The following is a 22,615-nucleotide window of genomic DNA, read 5'->3' as shown; positions in this document are numbered from 1 at the left end:
TTTGTCCCAGTCCATCGGCCAGGGTGCTGAGCGCAGGCTGCTGTGAGAGAAACTGCAAATGTTCAGTGCCCGTTCTTTGCATGTGCAGAATCCGTCCTGCAATCGCATTGCAGTATTGCGAATGCTTCTGCCTGATTGACAGGTAGAGGCATTCCAAGTGAGAAATGGGGGTGGGGAAACGGGATGTTGCCCCTGTTTTCCAGGAGTGGCAAGGCCAAGGAGTTTCCCTGGCCTTGCAAGCCGCCCCCCCTCCACCAAATCAGACTTACCTATTCCCATATTGTAGAGGAGACTCACAATTTTTCAGATAATCCCCAGGACACCAGGAAGGGTTTTGTGGATTTCCCACATGTCGCAATTCCTAGTGAAGTGGGTAGGATGAGAATACTGAGAACTGCGCATCTGTACGTGGAACTAATATTATATGATTATATGAGAATAGGGTCATTTTGGCTTTGACCCTTCTTACACTCATGATTTGTGGGATTATGCCACAATGGCACAGGAACTAATGACACTTCTGCTGGAGAGGAGTACTAAAACATAAGCAAATATGATCTAGGCGGGATCCCGGCAGTTGGAATACCGATGCCAGAATCCTGACACTGCTCAGAATACCGAAGCCGGAATGCTAACATGGATCACAATGCCGACACCAAAATCCCGAACACCGGGATCCTGAACATAAGTATGTCGGGCTGCTAAGGGTCAGGCTGCGGAAAGGGGGAGAGGATAAGTTTAGGCTGCGGAAGTAGTGGAAAGGGGGGAAGGTTAAATTTAGGCTGCATTTACATTTCTAGAGATTTAACTTGGTCCCTAAATTGTGCCTTCTTAACTAAGAAGGCACAGCAACGCCTTTTTTTCTTAAGGCGACTTAAGGCTGCCTGCTTGAGTGCAGATACTGTATTTTGATTAAGTTTTATCGCAGTATAGTGGAGAGTGTCTTGATTTATGGAGTAACAGTATGGTATGGGAACTGAAGAAGTATATTGGCAGATACCAGTCTTCCAAATTAGTCAGTTTTTGAGAGATTACCATGACAAAAACATCTCAGGAGTGTACATATGTACGCATGCAAAATGTATGCTTAACACTTTTTTCCCAACAGCTGCACGTGCATTAAATGGTTTAAGTAATTGGGTTAGTTTTTTAAATGAGATATGTTTACTACTTGTTTTACTGTACAGGATGTTTACATGAAAATGTCATTGACATTTCATTGTTTTGTTAATGACAAAATAAAGTATCATATCGTATCGTAAGATTAGGGTTAGGCTATGAGGAGAGAGGGCTAGGCACCACCGAGGAGGGTTAGGCTGCTCGTGAGGAAGGGTTAGGTTTAGGCTGTGGGGAGGTGGTGTTAGGGTTAGGCACCACTGGGGAGGGTTAGGGTTAGGCTGCGAGGGGGATGGTTAGAGTCAGGCTCTGTGTAGAGAGGGTTAGGGGGGTTGGGGATTAGGGTTAGGGTACTTACCTAACAGCTGTTGGGATCCTGGTCATCTGGATGCTGCTGTTGGTATTCTGACTGCCAGTATCCCAAGTGCCAGGATTCCGACACAATCCCAATCTCTTAACGTACACTCCTAAATCATAACATTAAAACCACTCACAAATTGAATAGCACTAATTATATCTTTACAATGACACCTGTCAAGGGGTGGGGTATATTAGGCAGCAAGTGAACAGTCAGTCTGGAAGTTAAGGAAAAATGGACAAGTGTAAGGATCTGAGAAACTTTGACAAGGGTCAAGTTGGCAAAAAAAAGGCAACTTGCTGTGCATGGGGATGTGTCGCTGCAGACTGGTCAGACTGTCCATATTGACCCCTGTCCACTGCCAAAAGCACCTACTGTACAATGGGAATGTGAGCATCTGAACTGGACCAAGGAGCATTGGAAGAAGATGGCCTGGTCTCATGAATCACACTTTCTTTTACATCATGTGGATGGCCAGTTGCATGTGCATTATTTATCTGGGGAAGACATGGCGCAAGGATGCACTGTGGGAAGAAGGCAAGCTGGCAGAGGCAGTGTGATGCTCTGAGCCATGTTATACTTGGGAAACTGTGGGTCTTGGCATTCATGTGGATGTTACTTTGACATGTACCATATTCCTTAACATTGTTGCAAACTCCTTCATGGCAATGGTATTCCCTGATGGCAGTGACCTCATTCAGCTGGATAATGTGCTCTTCCACACTGCAGAAAATGTTCAGGAATGGTTTGAGGAACATAACAAAGAGTTCAAGGTGTTGATCTGCACTCCAAATTCCCCAGATTTCAATCTACTCAAGCATTTGTGGGATGTGCTGTAAACCAAGTCCAAGCCGTGGAGGCCCCTCTTCGTAAACTTACATGACTTAAAGAATTTGCTACTAACGTCTTGGTGCCAGATATGTCAGAACATCTTCAGAGGTTCTATGGAGTCAATGTCTTGATGAGTCAGAGCTGTTTTGATGGCATGAGTGGTACTTACACAATATTTCGCTGATGGTTTTAATGTTATGGCTGATAGGTGTTATGTAAATCACTGTAGTAATCTACAGGGGTTAGGTCAGTGGTCAGGGAACAGGGGTAAATATGAAATTCCTGGTGGTAATGGATGGTCGCGCTGCAGAGACACAGCTTTGTCCAGCACCGGCCAGATCGCGATGTGACGTGCTGATGTCACACCGCGCTCCCTCCTGCTTTCCCTGCGCTGTGCTCCTGGCTGCCCTGTGCTGTGTTCCTGGCCGCAGTGTGATGTGCTGATGTCACACCGCCCTCCCTCATGCCCACCTGCCCTGCGCTGTCCTGTCCTCCTGCCCGCGGCCCACCAACCCACACACAGAACTTGAAGTGTTCTGTGGCTGACCGCTGATGGAGTTCCGCAGGATCAGACAGTGGCCCACATAACAGTGGAAAATTCCCACTGACATTACTGAGGTGAGGATGTGACCATCTGTCTCCTAAAAGTCATGTCGTCGTCCCCACCTTCCCCACTCATCCATGTTTCTTACATTAATTCTGGTGTTTTGGGGAGAAAGTGTTAATTAACCCATTCATTGCCAAAAAATAATTGGCGAAAATAATAAAAAAGAATATTTCATATATATATATATATATATATATATATAATTCCAAATTAGGGGAGCACTCACCAGTCTTCAAGTAGAAAAAAGTTTATTCAAACCATCAACAGCAAATAGTTTATGTTGACGTTTCGGTCATGGTTCTGACCTTTGTCAAGATACCAGTGCAATGAACTAGTGCTACCTATATACCCATGTAAATCCCTCCCTCCAAATAATCTCAGCAACTCCCCCACACCCCATATCACAAACAATTACATACATTAGACATTTCAACAGACATATATTAAAATCAAAAGGTCACTGTGTTATATCGTATCTCCATATCAATGATATCTCTCTCACCCCCTCTTGCAGCCAGCATCCCATTTTTACACAATAAAATCAATAAACACAGCGTGCGTTCCACCGCCGGCCGCACTTCCGGTCCATGGGACGCATTCGTGAAAGCGCATTAGCATACAGGACATCATCATAGTGTGTCCTCAAGTGGCGGGTCACATGATCGGCGCTTCAAGGTGCTACCTAGCAACAAGCTTAGTGAGATCCGATGCGCTCCACCATAGGCCGGACATCCAGACTGTGGAACGCAAAAGGTCACATGATCGGTGCTTCAAGGCGCTACCTGGCAACAAGTTTAATGAGATCCGATGCGCTCCACCATAGGCCGGTCATCCGGACTGTGGAACGCATAAGTTCACCACATACTCAGTTCTTCAAGGCGCTATTTAATAACAGGCCCAGTGTGATCAAATGCGTTCCACCGTAAACCGGACATTCGGGTCGTGGAACGCAAAAAGCCACTACCACAGAGGGAGGTGCGTCTTAAGGGCGCACCACATTCCTATTGAATTTATAATGCACAGTTAGCAATATAGTATATGTAATCACCTACATAGGACATATGTGTATATAAAAAATATACACACATATATATCTATCTAGTTAAGGCTGCAGAGGGAGTAAGTTTTTGTCAGAGGAGAATAAGATATACTGAGTATCATTACAAAGACCATCACATAACAATTCAAGATCTATTACTTGGTCCTAATTATACACATACGATGGATCCCGTCCCAATCATTAATATATGATTCCTCAGAGATCCCTTATGTGTACAATAGGATCCTATATCTCATATTGGTTTTCAGTTTCAAGGTTTGTATAGAACAAAAGAAAAATTAGATAACTGACGACAGGAACAAAAAAATATATATATAAAAAATAAACATTTTTAAAAAATATAAATAAAGAAATAACCATGGAGCCATCATTGGACCATCATTACAAAAAAATACTGTAGTGTATTCCATAATTAAGGCCACGAGGTCGTATTGTGTCCAATCTATGAATCCACGCAGCTTCTCGTTTCAGTAGAAGTTTCGCTCTGTCTCCACCTCTTTTTGGCAGCTCCATTCTGTCAATCACCATACTCCTCAGGGATGCCACAGGATGTCGTGCTTCACAAAAGTGTCTGGCCACAGGTTTATCTGAGGTGCCACTTATTATAGCATTCCTGATGGAAAGTCGGTGGTTGGCCATTCTTTCGTGGAATGGACGAATAGTCTTTCCCACATACACTAAGGAGCATGGACACGTCAGGGTATACACCACATAGTCAGAGGTACATGTCAATCTATGACGAATAGATATTTTCGCTCCTGTATGTGGGTGATGGAAAAATTGACCTGTGGTCATACTTCTACATGTGGTGCAATTTATACACCTGAAACATGCTAATTTCTTATGCATCAGCCACACATCCGAGGCTTGTGGCATTGATCTGTCCGGCTGCATCAGGATGTCTTTTAGATTATGAGCACGTCTGAAGCTTAGTAATGGTTTGTCAGGTAGTTTTTTCATAAGAGCCGGATCTGTTTTTACTACTGGCCATAGTTTTCTAACCGCTTTTCGAATAGCCGGGCCGGCCGTATTGAATGTAGTGGAGATAACAAACGGATTATCCTCCTTGCATTTTTTGTGTGAGGCTCCCCTATGAATATTTTTGGCTTTATGTAGGCATCTGCTGATGGTCTGTTTGTCATATCCCCTTGCCTGAAATCTCACTTTCATCTCCTCCAATTGTTTGACAGCCACTTCTTCATCCGAATTATTTCTGAGAACCCTTAAAAATTGAGATATGGGTAAATTTTGCTTCAATGAACCAGGGTGATGACTGTCAAATGACAGTAAGGTGTTCCTGTCAGTCGGCTTTCTATACAATCTGAAACCATAGCCGTCATTGGTGATGTAAATACTGACATCTAAGAAATCTACTGTTTCAGTACTCGAGTGCATAGTGAACCTAATCGTTGATTCAAGACCATTCAAATACTCCACCATATTAATTAAGGCTTCCTGAGTACCCACCCATATAAGAAAAACATCATCTATGAATCTTCGATAGGAGGCGATACTATCCCCAAACGGTGGGATGATGTTCACAGTCTCATACGCATCCATATATAGATTTGCATACGATGGGGCTATATTACTCCCCATCGCTGTACCAGCCGTTTGGAGATAGTATCGCCCCCCATACGTGAAATAGTTACAGGTCAGGATCAATTCCAGCAGATCCATCAGGAAGTCAACCGGAGGGGAGCCCTTATGTGATGCATTCAACGCTCGTCAAGTCATGGCTAACCCTTCCGTATGGGGTATTACCGTGTACAGTGACACTACATCCATGGTGACCAGAATCCTCTGGCCAACATGGGATTGTAGATTTAGTAGTCTCAAAAAATCTTCCGTTTCTCTTAAGTAGCTGTTGGTTTTCTTAACACAGACCTGCAAAAAGCTATCAACATATTGTGCCACTTTAGAAAAAAGCGAGTTACGTGCAGATATAATTGGACGGCCTGGAGGCCTGTCCAAAGTTTTATGTATTTTTGGTATCAAATATATGATGGGAGTAATTGGAAAGTCTGTATTCAGAAAACCAACAGTGTCTTCATCTATCCATCCCTGGGTAAATGCCATGTCTAAGACATTATCTAAACGTTTTTTAAAGGCCAAACCTGGATCTCCAGGTAATAACCTATATGTCCCAGTGTCTGCTAATTGCCTCTGTACTTCAGTGTCATAATCTGTAGTATTTAATACAACAACTGCTCCCCCCTTATCTGCGGGTCTCACAGTGATGTTTGGGTTGTTTTTTATTTCATATAGTGCCCTTCTTTCTACCGCAGAAAGATTATACCTGATCTTTTTTTGCTTGGCTAGGGATTTCTTAATATCAGAATCAAGCATTCTGGTGAAGGTCCTTATGCTTGGATTATGCGATATAGGATCATAGGTACTTTTATTTTTGAAAAATTTAACAGCTTCAGTATTAGATTTCACATTCTCAAATTTCTCAGCAAGTCTCAATTTCCTACCCATTTTAAACCTATCAATAGACCATTCAAAGTCACTAAATTTGGGGGTAGGGATAAAACTCAAACCCCTAGACAATACACTCATTTCTGCTGATGAAAGCTTATGAGCAGATAAATTTATCACCGATTCTTCTGCGTTTTGGTTGTTTTTTTCTTTTCTTTTGTATTTGCCCCACCGGAGGTGGGGCCTTCTGCATTTAAATTCTGCTTACCAAATCGCGAGCGCGTATTAGCTCTTGGTAACGGGGGTTTTAAGTGTGTCTGGGAGTCTGGAGAATCCCTCTCTGAGGAAGAGTAGCTATGTGGTGTATACCCTGACGTGTCCATGCTCCTTAGTGTATGTGGGAAAGACTATTCGTCCATTCCACGAAAGAATGGCCAACCACCGACTTTCCATCAGGAATGCTATAACAAGTGGCACCTCAGATAAACCTGTGGCCAGACACTTTTGTGAAGCACGACATCCTTTGGCATCCCTGAGGAGTATGGTGATTGACAGAGTGGAGCTGCCAAAAAGAGGTGGAGACCGAGCGAAACTTCTACTGAAACGAGAAGCTGCGTGGATTCATAGATTGGACACAATACGACCTCGTGGCCTTAATGATGGAATACACTACAGTATTTTTTTGTAATGACGGTCCCATGATGGCTCCATGGTTATTTCTTTATTTATATTTTTTTTTTATTTATTTTTTTTATTTTTTATATATATATTTTTTTGTTCCTGTCGTCGGTTATCTAATTTTTCTTTTGTTCTATACAATCCTTGAAACCGAAAACCAATATGAGATATAGGATCCTATTGTACACATAAGGGATCTCTGAGGAATCATATATTAATGATTGGGACGGGATCCATCGTATGTGTATAATTATGACCAAGTAATAGATCTTGAATTGTTATGTGATGGTCTTTATAATGATACTCAGTATATCTTATTCTCCTCTGACAAAAACTTACTCCCTCTGCAGCCTTAACTAGATAGATATATATGTGTGTATATTTTTTATATACACATATGTTCTATGTAGGTGATTACATATACTATATTGCTAACTGTGCATTATAAATTCAATAGCAATGTGGTGCGCCCTTAAGACGCATCTCCCTCTGTGGTAGTGGCTTTTTGCGTTCCACGACCCGAATGTCCGGTTTACGGTGGAACGCATTTGATCACACTGGGCCTGTTATTAAAAAGCGCCTTGAGGAACTGAGTATGTGGTGAACTTATGCGTTCCACAGTCCGGATGACCGGCCTATGGTGGAGCGCATCGAATCTCATTAAACTTGTTGCCATGTAGCGCCTTGAAGCTCCGATCATGTGACCTTTTGCGTTCCACAGTCCGGATGTCCGGCCTATGGTGGAGCGCATCGGATCTCACTAAGCTTGTTGCTAGGTAGCACCTTGAAGCGCCGATCATGTGACCCGCCACTTGAGGACACACTATGATGATGTCCTGTATGCTAATGCGCTTTCACGAATGCGTCCCACGGACCGGAAGTGCGGCCGGCGGTGGAACGCATGCCGTGTTTATTGATTTTATTGTGTAAAAATGGGATGCTGGCTGCAAGAGGGGGTGAGAGAGATATCATTGATAGGGAGATACGATATAACACAGTGACCTTTTGATTTTAATATATGTCTGTTGAAATGTCTAATGTATGTAATTGTTTGTGATATGGGGTGTGGGGGAGTTGCTGAGATTATTTGGAGGGAGGTATTTACATGGGTATATAGGTAGCACTAGTTTATTGCACTGGTATCTTGACAAAGGTCAGAACCATAACCGAAACGTCGACATAAACTATCTGCTGTTGATGGTTTGAATAAACTTTTTTCTACTTGAAGACTGGTGAGTGCTCCCCTAATTTGGAATTGTATTGGAGTGGAAATTTTCTCCCTCATTGGATGTCACCCCAGCACTGTTTATATTCAAACGTGAGTGTGGACCCTTTATCTTTATATACATATATATATATATATATATATATATATATATATATATATATATATATATACACACACACACAGTATCTCAGAAATGCCATATAAACAGTGATAACCAGTATATATGCACAATAATATATGATTTCCTTCCTTTCAAATCAAAGGAGTAACGTCGGCGTATCTAAATATATTTTGGGGTAAAAGGTAAAAAAGTTCCCTGACCCCTGGGTTAGGTGATTACTATATAATGTTGATATTTATCATGTTGATATGAGATTATCTACATGGTCATAATGTTGACATTGTCCATACTGTGTTGACATTGTCCATACTGTATTGACATTCATCATGTGGACAATGATGAAATGTCAACATGTTAGAATGATGACATTTCATCCTGGTGGTCCAGAGGTGAGTTACCTTCTCCTGGTGTCTGCAGGGACTACAGCAGCATCTTCATTGTCCTGGTGGTCATGTCACCATCAGTTCTTGGACAGAACTCCAATGCTGCAGCAGTCCAGTGTTATAAGTCACCACTGCGGTTCATTCCTGTATATATGCACAATAATATATGATTTCCTTCCTTTCAAATCAAAGGAGTAACGTCGGCGTATCTAAATATATTTTGGGGTAAAAGGTAAAAAAGTTCCCTGACCCCTGGGTTAGGTGATTACTATATAATGTTGATATTTATCATGTTGATATGAGATTATCTACATGGTCATAATGTTGACATTGTCCATACTGTGTTGACATTGTCCATACTGTATTGACATTCATCATGTGGACAATGATGAAATGTCAACATGTTAGAATGATGACATTTCATCCTGGTGGTCCAGAGGTGAGTTACCTTCTCCTGGTGTCTGCAGGGACTACAGCAGCATCTTCATTGTCCTGGTGGTCATGTCACCATCAGTTCTTGGACAGAACTCCAATGCTGCAGCAGTCCAGTGTTATAAGTCACCACTGCGGTTCATTCCTGTAAGTATTCTGTCTCCTAGCAACTAGGATGCTGGCTGCTACATGCAGCAGCACACCTGTTTGGAATGTCTTGTTAACTGGCTCCAGCCTGACTCCTGTGATTGGTCACTCTCTTTCATTAGGATTCTAGCCAGTTCCTGTTGCTGGTTATATCCCCTAGTTCCTGACCTAGTGAGCTTGTCACATGGTCGCTGTACTATGTACAGTTCCCAGTCTCTCTGTCTGTTCCTGTGTAGTGGCATCATGCCATTGTGTTCCTGTATCCATGTATCCTGCCTCAGTCCTCAGTGTGTTGTCCCTGCCAGTCTTGCACCTGTTCCTTGTTGGATTCTGTCCAGTGCCTGTTATCCTGTGCCCATTTCTGCTCCATGTCCTTGCTTTACCATGGCCCTCCAGTTTCTCTCGTGTCTGGTCCTTATCTGTGTCCAGTTCAAGCAAGTTTATGTGGATTCACCCTGCCAGTTCAATCCAATCTAGTCCTGGTTCAACGTAGATCCAGTCTGTGTGTCTGTGGTCATCTGTTGCAGAAAAGTACATTCATTTCAGCCGTGACTATAACTGCAAGTCTGCATCTAACTGTTTCCAGTACACCCGGACCAGTTCTCAAGTCACAGCATTGCCACTCTGTTGTAGCTATTGTAATCACAGGTTGCGGCCTAGCCACAGTACATCCAGCAAATTCCTGGGGTTGATTAACATTCTGTCAGCTCATAGCCTGAGCTCCCAATACACAATCTGCTCCTTTATTGTTGTGATTCCACTACACACTCTCATCCTGTTTTCAGCAGTTAACCATCTCATGGCTGTGTTCACCTGCAGCTGACACCTTATTACAGTAACCATAGTCCTGTTGTGAATCCTGTGCATTTCCAGGCCAACACTGTTCAGTCATAACAGCTTAGTCAAATCCATTTGCATTACCTAGCCAAGTCTGTTTGCTGTTAACCCCTGCCTTGCTGAGTCATTCTGCAGCTAACTCAAGGTTAATTACCAAGTGGATCCCTGCCTATTCTGAACTTAGCTCAGACATATCCTAACATCCACAAAGTATTTCTATCCTATCCCTTCTATCCATAACCCAAATCACCACCCCTGTCCTGCAGCCTAACCCTAATCTCCCCATGCAACCTAACACTAACCCTCCCGCCCGCAGCCTAACTAATGTAGAATTTCTGACAATGAGAACATTTCACCTATCAACATTCTGAGATTGATGACATGTTGCCTGTTAACAGTTTAACAAAGTCTACATCATAACTGTTGACATTGTAAGTGTCAACCTTTTGGCTACATCCCATTACTAGTTAGACTACATTTTGAATATCTTATCTCATGGTAAGACAGACATTGGAGAACTTGTGAGACTTTAGAGACAGGCAACCTCATTAATAAATGGAATGGAGGGATCAAATTATAAAGGGTGGTTAGACCAGCTGGGTTTGTTGATTACTGTAAAAAATGCATCTTAGAGATGAACTAATTAATATGTATAAATATGTAAGATCATGACAAATATTTATCCAACCAACATTTTTGTACCAAGCACCGTACAGAGAACAAATGGTCATATTTTTACCTTATACACATAGGAAGTGCTACACACGAGGAGTATACAGTATACTGTATGTTTGGACAGACAGCAATTTTAACTGCCCTTTAAGGCATTAACCAAAGCAAACATGGAGAGTAAAGCTAGCCGAGTGGCATTAAACATTAACTTAAATACACTGTCAAGTTGTCCATGACAACATATTGGGCCTACAGTAACTGAGATTCAGTCTTAAATATTATTAGAGCATGCACAACTTTTTGGAATCAGCATTTTTTTTTGTCTCAACTCTGAGATCAGGGTTAGAATGGTAATGGAACTGAAGGAAGTGAATGTGAATGTCAGTGGGTATACAGTTGCAATAAAGGTACAGTAAAGGCATGGTGTAGACATATAATTGAGCATAACACGGATACTGTAAAGTCTCAAACACCTGGATCTGATCTCAGACCCTGGTGTAAGTGCAAACGTTGATAGTGATGACTGCAATGCTGCTAATGATGACTGTGTATGATTGGCTGCAAATGTGAAAAACACACCTACCGTGTTTATAAAAATGTCAGAATACAGCAAAAACAATGTTTAAAAAGTAATTTACTCTTCTAGTAACTCTGTTTTTTAGAAGTAAAGACTGGTTCATGCACAATTGGGGAGAGTGAAGCTTATACATAGAGTATATTTATGTGTTGCAATTCAGATTCTCCAAGATACTTGGAACTTACAGTATTAGCTGTTCTATCCAGTCAATATATTTTTACTACAGTACTGTATGTGCTGAGAGTTTTCAGTACTGTTCATGAAGCCACATTACCAGTTACAATTCATTCCCATCTCAACCAGGTCTAACAAGGGGAGGGATTCACAGCTAGAGTTTTTCTGATGCAAACAAGTGACTATGAATAGGTCCCAGAGATGTGGCTTTTTAAAAAAGTTGAAAATTGCGATTATAGGAACATATTCTGAGTTTTTTAATGCAATAGATGAGATAATAAGTAGAATAAAGTGATGATAATGGCCCTCATTCCAAGTTGTTCGCTCGCAAGCTGCTTTTAGCAGCTTTGCACACACTAAGCTGCCGCCTACTGGGAGTGAATCTTAGCATAGTAGATTTGCGAATGAAAGATTAGCAGATTTGCGAGGGATCCGGTCTGAAGATCGACAGTTTCTAGGTCGACAATGTTTAGGTCGACCACTATAGGTCGACAGTCACTAGGTCGCCATGGATGGAAGGTCGACAGGGTTTCTAGGTCGACATGTGCTAGGTCGACAGGTCTAAAGGTCGACGTGAGTTTTTCACATTTTTTTTTCTTTTTTTGAATTTTTTCATACTTAACGATCCACGTGGACTACGATTGGAATGGTAAAGTGTGCCGAGCGAAGCGGTAGCGGAGCGAAGGCACCATGCCCGAAGCATGGCGAGCGAAGCGAGCCATGTGAGGGGACGCGGTGCACTAATTTGGGATCCCGGTCACTCTACGAAGAAAACGACACAAAAAAACCTCATGTCGACCTTTAGACCTGTCGACCTAGCACATGTCGACCTAGAAACCCTGTCGACCTTCCATCCATGTCGACCTAGTGGCTGTCGACCTATAGTGGTCGACCTAAACATTGTTGACCTAGATACTGTCGATTTGATGAACCACACCCGATTTGCGAATAGACAGTTCTTAGCAGTTTCTGAGTAGCTCCAGACTTACTCAGCCACTGTGATCAGTTCAGTCAGTTTCGTTCCTGGTTTGACGTCACAAACACACCCAGCGTTCACCCAGACACTCCCCCGTTTCTTCAGACACTCTCGCGTTTTTCCCAGAAACGGCAGCGTTTTTTCGCACCCACCCATAAAACGGCCAGTTTCCGCCCAGAAACACCCACTTCCTGTCAATCACACTACGATCACCAGAACGAAGAAAAAAACTCGTAATGCCGTGAGTAAAATACCTAACTTAATAGCAAATTTACTTGGCGCAGTCGCACTGCGGACATTGCGCATGCGCATTAGCGACTAATCGCTCCGTTGCAAAAAAAATATAATGAGCGATCAACTCGGAATGACAACCAATATGTTTATCACAGGGATGTATCTCTTGTCCATTAAATGTATGTATATGCCAATTTGTAAATAGAGCATCATCTTCCATGTATTGTACCTATTTCTAAGACAAAGTCCATTCTACACCTTGGCTATTTTATGTTCATTTTAGTCAAATGTTCAGGGAAATAATTACGCACGTAGATATAAAAAAAATGCATACATTTTAACATGATTGGGTTCTGTAGCTCTTTGGTTAAATTTGTTTAGGCCATATTTCTTCTTTGTTCTATTATACAAACATTTAAGACAAATGAAAGAACGGCTTGCTTGGTTTCAAACCACTTGCTTTTGCAAGCTGAAATAATTTAATTTAAAAGCTAACAGCGTGCTAGCAATTAGTACTGTCTTTTAGTCGTTATTTAATAAGCCGTAATTGCAAATTTAAATGCATTTTCCTAAAATGAAAAAGCATAACTATGTTATACTTTTACTTCATAGAATTGATGGGCTAATCACTGTACTGCATCTTCAAAGTAACTGACAAAAGATATTTCAGTAGGCACCAAATCCTGCAGACTAAATAGCCTACAGATACGTAATTAAAGCTGAAACAGAGTCCACAGTTACTACAAATTAAAAAGGGTCAGCTGTGACGTCTCATAAGAGAAAACTTAAGCCATTGTTCAAGAAGGTCAAATTGATTTTTCATCATTTTTTGAAGTTGTTTTTCAAACACAGTTGAAACTAAAAAATTATTACACTCAAAGTTAAAAGATGCAGATAAAGCTTTTGGGTCAATTAAAGTAACATGTCTGCTATCAATATGTACATTGTGGGTAACTGGGAAGAAAGAACACTCAAAAATAACACATTAGAGGGGTTATGCAAGTTAATGGACACTTCTGCACAAAAATGTCAGACAGGCTAACACACTTTATTTAATGGTCCCACATGAAATATTTTTTACTTACGTTAAGATAATACAAGGAAGATTGTAGTGTTGACATTTAGTCAAAATTACAGTATAACACAAAAAACAGGATTTTGATACCTACCGGTAAATCCTTTTCTACTAGTCCGTAGAGGATGCTGGGGTCCACTTCATGACCATGGGGTATAGACGTTTCCGCAGGAGCCATGGGCACTCTTAAGACTTTTCAATGGGTGTGAACTGGCTCCTCCCTCTATGCCCCTCCTCCAGACCTCAGTTATAGGAACTGTGCCCAGGGAGACGGACATTTCGAGAAAAGGATTTACTTTAAACTAGTGGTGAGATACATACCAGCTCACACCTCAACCATGCCACACAACATGGCTTTAAACAGAACACACGCCAACAGGCATAAACCAATTACAGCAACATGCTGAAACTAATATAACACAACTTGTGTAACTCTAATAACAAAACTGCAGGTAAAGTACGCACTGGGACGGGTGCCCAGCATCCTCTACGGACTAGGAGAAAAGGATTTACCGGTAGGTATCAAAATCCTGTTTTCTCATACGTCCTAGAGGATGCTGGGGTCCACTTCATGACCATGGGGTTTATACCAAAGCTCCAGTACGGGCGGGAGAGTGCGGATGACCCTGCAGGTGTCAAACTTGTAGAATTTTGCAAATGTGTTTGACCCTGACCAAGTAGCTGCTCGGCAAAGTTGTAATGCCGAGACCCCCCGGGCAGCCGCCCAGGAGGAGCCCACCTTCCTAGTAGAATGGGCCTTCCCCGATATCGGTAACGACAATCCAGCCGTAGAATGAGCTTGCTGAATCGTACCTCTGATCTAACGCGCAATAGTCTGCTTGGAAGCAGGACACCCAATCTTGTTGGGAGCATACAGGACAAACAAAACCTCTGTTTTCCGTACTCAAGCTCTAACCACATCTAGAGACTTTGACTCAGCGAACGTGTCAGTAGCAACTGGCACCACAATAGGTTGGTTTATGTGGAAAGAGGAAACCACCTTTGGAAGAAAATGTTCTCAACTCTGCCCTATCTTCATGGAAGATCAGGTAAGGGCTCTTGTGGGACAAGGCCCCCAATTCAGACATCCACCTTGCGGATGCCAACGCCAAAAGCATCACCACTTTCCAAGTGAGAAACTTCAACTCTATTTCTTGTAGGGGCTCAAACCAACCCTATTGAAGGATCTGCAACACCACATTAAGGTCCCATGGTGCCACTGGAGGCACAAATGGAGGCTGGATGTGCAGAACCCCTTTCACGAATGTCTGAACTTCTGGAAAGGAGGCCAATTGTTTTGAAAGAAAACTGATAAGGCCGAAATCTGGACCTTGATTGACCCCAATCTAAGGCCCGCATACACACCAGCCTGCAGAAAATTGAGAAAACGTCCCAACTCAAATTCTTCCATAGGAGCCTTCTTGGATTACCACCAAGATGCATATTTTCTCCAAATACAGTGGTAATGTTTAGATGTTACTCCTTTCCTGGCCTGAATAAGAGTGGGGATGACTTCCTTGGGAATACCCTTTCGGGTTAGGATCCGACGCTCAACAGCCATGCCATCAAACGTAGCCGCGGTAAGTCTTGATACACCCACGGCCCCTGCTGTAGTAGGTCCTCTCGAGGAGGAAGAGGCCGAGGATCTTCTATGAGCAACTCCTGAAGATCTGGATACCAAGCCCTCCTTGGCCAGTCTGGGGCAATGAAGATTGCTCAAACTCTTGTTCTTCTTATTATTTTGAGAACTTTTGGAATCAGAGGAAGTGGAGGGAAAACATATACCGACCGAAACACCCACTGGGTCCCCAGTGCATCCACTGCTATTGCTTGAGGGTCTCTCGACCTGAAACAATATCTCTGAAGCTTCTTGTTTAGACGAGATGCCATCATGTCTACTTGAGGTACTCCCCAAAGACTTGTCACCTCTGCGAAGACTTCTTGGTGTAGGCCCCACTCTCCTGGATGGAGATTGTGTCTGCTGAGGAAGTCTTCTTCCCAGTTGTCCACTCCTGAAATGACTTTCTGTCTTTCTGCCTAGAGGAGAATCCTTGTCACCTCTGCCATTGCCGCTCTGCTTTTCGTTCCGCCTTGCCTGTTTATGTACGCGACTGCTGTTACATTGTCCGACCGGATCTGCACGGGATCTTGAAGAAGATGTACCGCTTGTAGAAGGCCATTGTAAATGGCTCTCAATTCCAGAACGTTTATGTGAAGGCAGGCTTCCTGACTTGACCATTTTCCTTGGAAGCTTTACCCCTGTGTGACAGTTCTCCAGCCTCGGAGACTTGCATCCATGGTTATTAGGACCCAGTCGTGAATCCCAAACCTGCATCCCTCTAGTAGGTGAGAACTGTGTAGCCACCACAGGAGCGAAATCCTGGCTTTGGGGGACAGGATTATTTTCCGGTGTATGTGTAGGTGGCATCCGGACCACTTGTCCAACAGGTCCCACTAAAATACTCTGGCATGAAATCGGCCAAACTGTATGGCCTCGTAGGCCGCTACCATTTTCCCCAACAACCGAATGCATTGATGGATCGACACGCTTGTTGGTTTCAATATTTGTTTGACCATTTTCTTGATTTCCAGAGCCTTTTCCACTGGAAGAAATATTCTCCTTACTTCTGTGTCCAGAATCATCCCTAAAAAGAACAATCTTGTTGTCAGTTCCAACTGCGATTTTGGAAAATTCATGACCCAACCGTGTTGTTGGAGTACTGACAGGGAGAGTGCGATGTTCTGCACCAACTGTTCCCTGGATCTCACTTTTATCAGGAGATCATCCAGATAAGAAATTATATTGACTCCTTTTTAACAAAGGAGGACCATCATCTGCTATCACCTTGGTGAATACCCTCGGTGCCGTGGAGAGTCCGAACGGCAATGTCTGAAACTGGTAATGGCAATCCTGTACTGCGAATCTCAGATAAGCTTGGTGAGGGGGATTAATGGGAACATGCAAGTAAGCATCTTTTATGTCTACTGACACCATGAAGTCCCCCTCTTCCAGACTGGAAATCACTACTCTCAGGGATTCCATCTTGAACTTGAACCTTTTCAGGTAGAGATTCAGATTTTTCATGTTTAAAATCGGTCTGACCGAGCCGTCCGGCTTCGGAACTACGAAGAGGCTTGATTAAAAAACCTTCTCCTTACTGTTCCAAGGGTACCAGGACAATGACCTGATCCTGACATAATTTTTTAATTGCCGTTGTTACTGCCTCTCTTCCCGGAAGAGAAGCTGGCAAGGTCGATTTGAAAAATCGGCATGGGGGGGACGTCTTGAAACTCTAGTTTGTACCCATGGGACACTACTTGTAAGACCCATTGGTCCAGGCCAGATTGAATCCAGATTTGGCTGAAAAGTTTCAGACGTGCTCCCACCCGAGTGGACTCCCGCAAGGGAGCCCCAACGTTATGCTGCAGATTTGGCAGAAGCAGGGGTGGACTTCTGCTCCTGCGATCCGGGAGATGCTGCGGATTTCTTTCCTTTTCCCCTTCCCCTACCTGCAAAAAAAAGGGGAGACCTTTGGCCTTTTTGTATTTGTTAGGCCGAAAAAGACTGTATGTGAGAGTGATGTGTCTTTTTCGCCGGAGTAGGAGCATAAGGCAAGAATGTCGACTTACCTGCGGTAGCCGTCGAGACTAACGCATCCAGCCCATCACCAAACAAGGCCTCACCTTTATACGGGAGAGCCTCCATATTTCTTTTGGAATCTGCATCAGCATTCCACTGGCGAATCCACAACACCCTCCGAGCCGATAATGCCATGGTAGCGGTTCTTGATCCCAAGAAACCAATATATTTCATGGATTCTAGTACGTACGCAGCAGCCGTCTTTGATATGACCTAACGTTAGGAGTATCTCGTCTCCATCTATTGTGTCAATGTCTAATGACAAGTTTTCTGACCACTTTTCAATAGCACTACTCACCCCCTCACAGACAATGGTAGGCCTGAGTAGTGTCCCATTGGCCACATCAATAAATCACCTCACTCACTTGTGGTCTGTCGGCTCCTTAAGTGAAGCCATTCCAGGCGCAGGGAGAAACACCTTTTCTCTTTTATGACAGGGCCCTGTCTAAAATGCGGGGTGACTCCAACCTTTTTTGGAAAAAGGTAAGCTGCCTGATATCCTTTTGGGAATCAGAAATTTCTTTTCAGGTTAAATCAGACCTGAGGTGGAGGGAAAATTACATTACTTCTTTACTAAAGTAAACCCTCTCCTTGTGGTAAAAGAGGGGGCTTCGTAACTTCTAACACCTCCTTTACAGCTAAAACATGTTTTGAATGCTTTTTTGCTAACATAGGACCTATTCCCCTGGAATCACTAGTGTCAACACAGGAATCCGAGTCCATGTCGGTATCAGTTTGTACTACTTGTGCAAATTTGTATGTGACCCAGAAAGGTCCCTGTGGATGAAAGGCAGAACTATTAAAAATCACATCTTCAACAGATTATTTTCATTTTCTGTATGAGATTCAGTCCAACCTCTTACTGATATGATTCACACTATCATGTAACCTTTCACCCAGTCAGGCTCTTGGTGTCATATTACACCTCTGTGTCCCTAACATGTCTCCACAGAGTTCCCTGCTACAGACATGTCACACACGTGCAGAACCACACCACAAATGGTCCAGGATTTATAGGGGACAGACCCACAGTAAAATCTGTCAGAGGGACACAGATAGGATTTTGTCAGTTCACAACCCAGGGCCAGTAACACAATGTCTGTGAACACAACATGCCCACTGACATTCAGCGCTTTTATAATGTTAATCACACAATTATATAGCATCACATTCACTGTGGCTCCCCCTGTTTTGCACCCTGATACTTGTTCAGTAGTGGAGGAGAACCAGTGTTGTCTCTGCAGCCTGAGGAGAGAGAGAAAATGGCGCTGAGCAGTGTGCTGGCTGACTGAGGAGGAAGCTCCACTCTTCAATGGTGGGTTTCTCCTCTCCTTTTATGAGGTCATTTTTTATACTGGCGGGGGTAGGACTGTGCCTCAGAAACTTATGCCCCTTATTTATGCCAGTTTCCATAGGTTTCATGCTGCCCAGGGCGCCACTCCGCGCCCTGCACCCTGCAGTGCCTGTGTATGTGTGGGCAACATGGCACGCTGCACTCCCACCAGCCGCGCGGTACCTTTAGCCGTCACTTTCTTGATTGAAGATCTGTCGTCTAACACTCACCTGTCTTCTGACTTCTGGCTCTGTGAGGGGGTGACGGCATGCTGTGGGAGTGAGCATCTAGACACGGCTAGCGTTCAGTTCCCTTCAGGAGCTAATGGTGTGCTGTCAGCCAAAAGCAGAGCCATGAAACTCTTTAGGAAGTTGGTTCCTACTTTCGCCCCCTCAGTCCCACGAAGCAGGGAGTCTGTTGCCAGCAGTTCTCCCTGAAAATAAAAAACCTAACATAAGTCTTTTCAGAGAAACTCAGTAGAGCTCCTCAGTGTGCATCCAGTCTGCCTGGGCACATTTCTAAAACATTTCTAAAACTGAGGTCTGGAGGAGGGGCATAGAGGGAGGAGCCAGTTCACACCCATTGAAAAGTCTTAAGAGTGCCCATGGCTCCTGCGGAACCGTCTATACCCCATTGTCATGAAGTGGACCCCAGCATCCTCTAGGACGTATGAGAAAGATGAAAATTTTCTTCCAAAAATGCTATGGCAATAACAGAATTTACTTATGTGAAGAAGGCTGGCATATATAAAGGAGACCCTTTTCAAAGATAAATGGATAGGAGAATACTATGCATCATATAACATGGCAATGGGTTGGGTACGAAATACTGATAGAACACCAACAGCGGAATACCAATGGTCAGAATCCCGACACATACCAGTATTTTTACCATACAGCTCTCCCGACACATACCAGTATTTTTACCCCACCCCTCTCACTAACTGTCCTCTCCCACAGCCCAACCCTAACTTCCCCCACCCTTGCAGCATAAACCTAACCCTCCTTCTAGTGCCTAAACCTATCCCCAACCCCTGTACTTACCTCTGGGATGTGCCAGGACTCTGTCTGTCAAGATCCCAACTGCCAGTATTTTGACTGAATCCTGATGGCAATAGCGAGTTTATTTTTGGAATCTTATGTCTGGCAGTGAAGGTGTATGGGCAGCATATTGTTGGCAATAGATAATATTTATTTATTATACATGGTTAGCAATTGGAGTATTTCTTTTCCACATTTGTTTGACAATGTGGTGGTATCTAAGCAATGCGGGCTTTTCTCAATGTAATATATGCCTCTCAGTGGGGACTTTCACAATATATACAGTATCTGTAAATTGGTGGGTTATCTGTGCGGTAAATGGCTTACATCATTTGAAGGATACAGGGAGTCCTCATATTCCCAGACTAGCTATATAAACATTCCTGTTGGACAAGAGAGTGGCAATCACTACTTGGTATAAGCATGGTGGCCATTTGCTGTCTACAGCCACACAAACTAATTGTAGAAAGATGCGGACTTAAATGTACTGTAACTGAGCTCTTAATGCTAGCTTTTTCTTTTCATTGATTGCACCTACTGTATGTGATGTAACGATGTCCCAATCATCATAGCAAAACAACACTTTTGAATGATGGGTGGTTTTTGACGGACATGTACAAAACAGGAAGTCCCATATGAAATGCAGGGTAAACATTTTCATGTAAAAAAGTAAAAATATAGAAAAACAATAGATTTCAGTGAATTTCAATGGATTGGCTTGAGATTATATAGAGGTGTTTGTAATTTATCTAGTCAAGGTATAAGCTCTTAAACCATGTAAGTAAGGATAGATTTCACACCACTTCAGAGATGGCAATGATTGAAACTCAGCCATTACTTTCCTTGAGGCATCTATCAAACAATGTAGATACAATATAGATACACACAAATCCATGGGTCTGCTGGTGTCAAAATCTCAAAATGATGGTAGAGGTGTGGGGTGTATTTTGTATGCAATCATCGAGTGGAAAATTAGAGGAATATTGTTTTGTTTTTTTTTTGTGCCGAGATAATGTTCAAAGCCACATGCATAAGAAAGTACTAAAAAGGTTCCAAAAACTGTACAGTGAAAATCAGTGTATGCTTTCCAGTTAAAGAGGTTTCAGTTCACTCAAACAACTATGGGATATAAAGAAAGAAACAAACTGTTTTGTGGTGATGAGGGTAAATATAGTGGCAGCGTCAAATAGGCTTATTTATCATTGATTTTGTTAATTCACTTTATATGGGCTGTAATTTTATCATTTATGCATCGACTAATGCAGTTGGTCGATCAATACAAGAGTCTTAGGAGTCATCAGAATTGTCTCTTTTTTTTCTTTTTTCCTTTTTTCCTTGCTTTGGTAACTATAAGATCAAATTTATGTAACTATAAGATCAAACTTATATTTATATAAAAAAGATAGAAAATAATAATAATAAAAAATGTAAAAAGAAATATAGTAGTATGATATTATCATAACCAATTTATATTTACAAATTAAGGTAATATATCTGGATGTCATTTATCATAGAATTTTTTTATTTTCCATTTTTATAGTTTTTTGCTGCATCTAGGTGAATTTTTAGCATGTTCGAATGAGTGTATTATCTGATATGTGAACTCAGCTGAGCATAATTTTATAAAAGTCTAATATAGTGTCACTGATGTTGTATTTATTATGTCTTTAAGAGACATATATTTATGTATACTAATGTTCAACATATTGGTGAAATTAGCACTTATTCGCTGTGTTTTTAATTTAATCAGAATAGCTTTGGTATATGATAGCAAATTTAATGATATATATAAATGTTTGTCCAGTGAATAGATTAAATAACAGCCATGGAAGTCCTAGTTAAATGTGTAATAATCATCAGACTCTTACAAGTACACTAATTACACAAGTGGTTGCTTCATTGGGAGCTATTTAAATAGAGCTCATTTGGTTTTGGGAGTCATCTCTTTGAAAAAGTCACACGTAGTCGTGACGAAACGCGTCAAGACTCCGCCCAAGAAAGTTACAGGTGGACATCAAAGACACCGGCCACGCTATCCAGCAACTACAAGCTGCCTCAAGCACTGCACAGGAGACGGGAAGCCAATCCCCTTCCAGCTGTTCTTCAACCCCAACCTTTCATATCTACCTGTGGGACAAACATTCACCGCCACATCCAGCGGCTGCAATACCTGGATTGTCGGCGCGGTCTGCATGCCACCAGCACCGGCAGCCCCTCTATAACCTGCATCCTTGGACACACGGCACAGATGCGGCGGTGTAAGGTGCCATCATTGCGGGTTTTCTATTTTCGATCAGCGGCTTCTTCCTAATCAGCCTCACGCCATCCACCACTAACTTGGACTTGGTAATTACTAACAGCCATTTCCATTTCAGTGGCATAATACAGATAACATTGTTCTGCACTTCAGCAATTTTCAAGTGAATGCCAATATAACCAGACCCGGGGACGCCCGGTTTTGCACTTGGTTTTAATTGTCATTATACAATTAAATTGATATATGGATCTGGTTTTATAGCAGTTGACCCATTGCTACTATTTTATACAAAGTGATAGTAACTACAAATCAGTATCTATTGTTACAAAGATGCTTCTTTCACTATAACAAAAAGCACATAATAAGTAAATGTATTCATATGGTATAAATTAGCTTTTTTGTTACAGTTTTATTGTCA

Source organism: Pseudophryne corroboree, chromosome 6, assembly GCF_028390025.1.
Source record: "Pseudophryne corroboree isolate aPseCor3 chromosome 6, aPseCor3.hap2, whole genome shotgun sequence".
NCBI lineage: Eukaryota > Metazoa > Chordata > Amphibia > Anura > Myobatrachidae > Pseudophryne > Pseudophryne corroboree.
Note: the sequence above shows the minus strand (reverse complement) of the source record.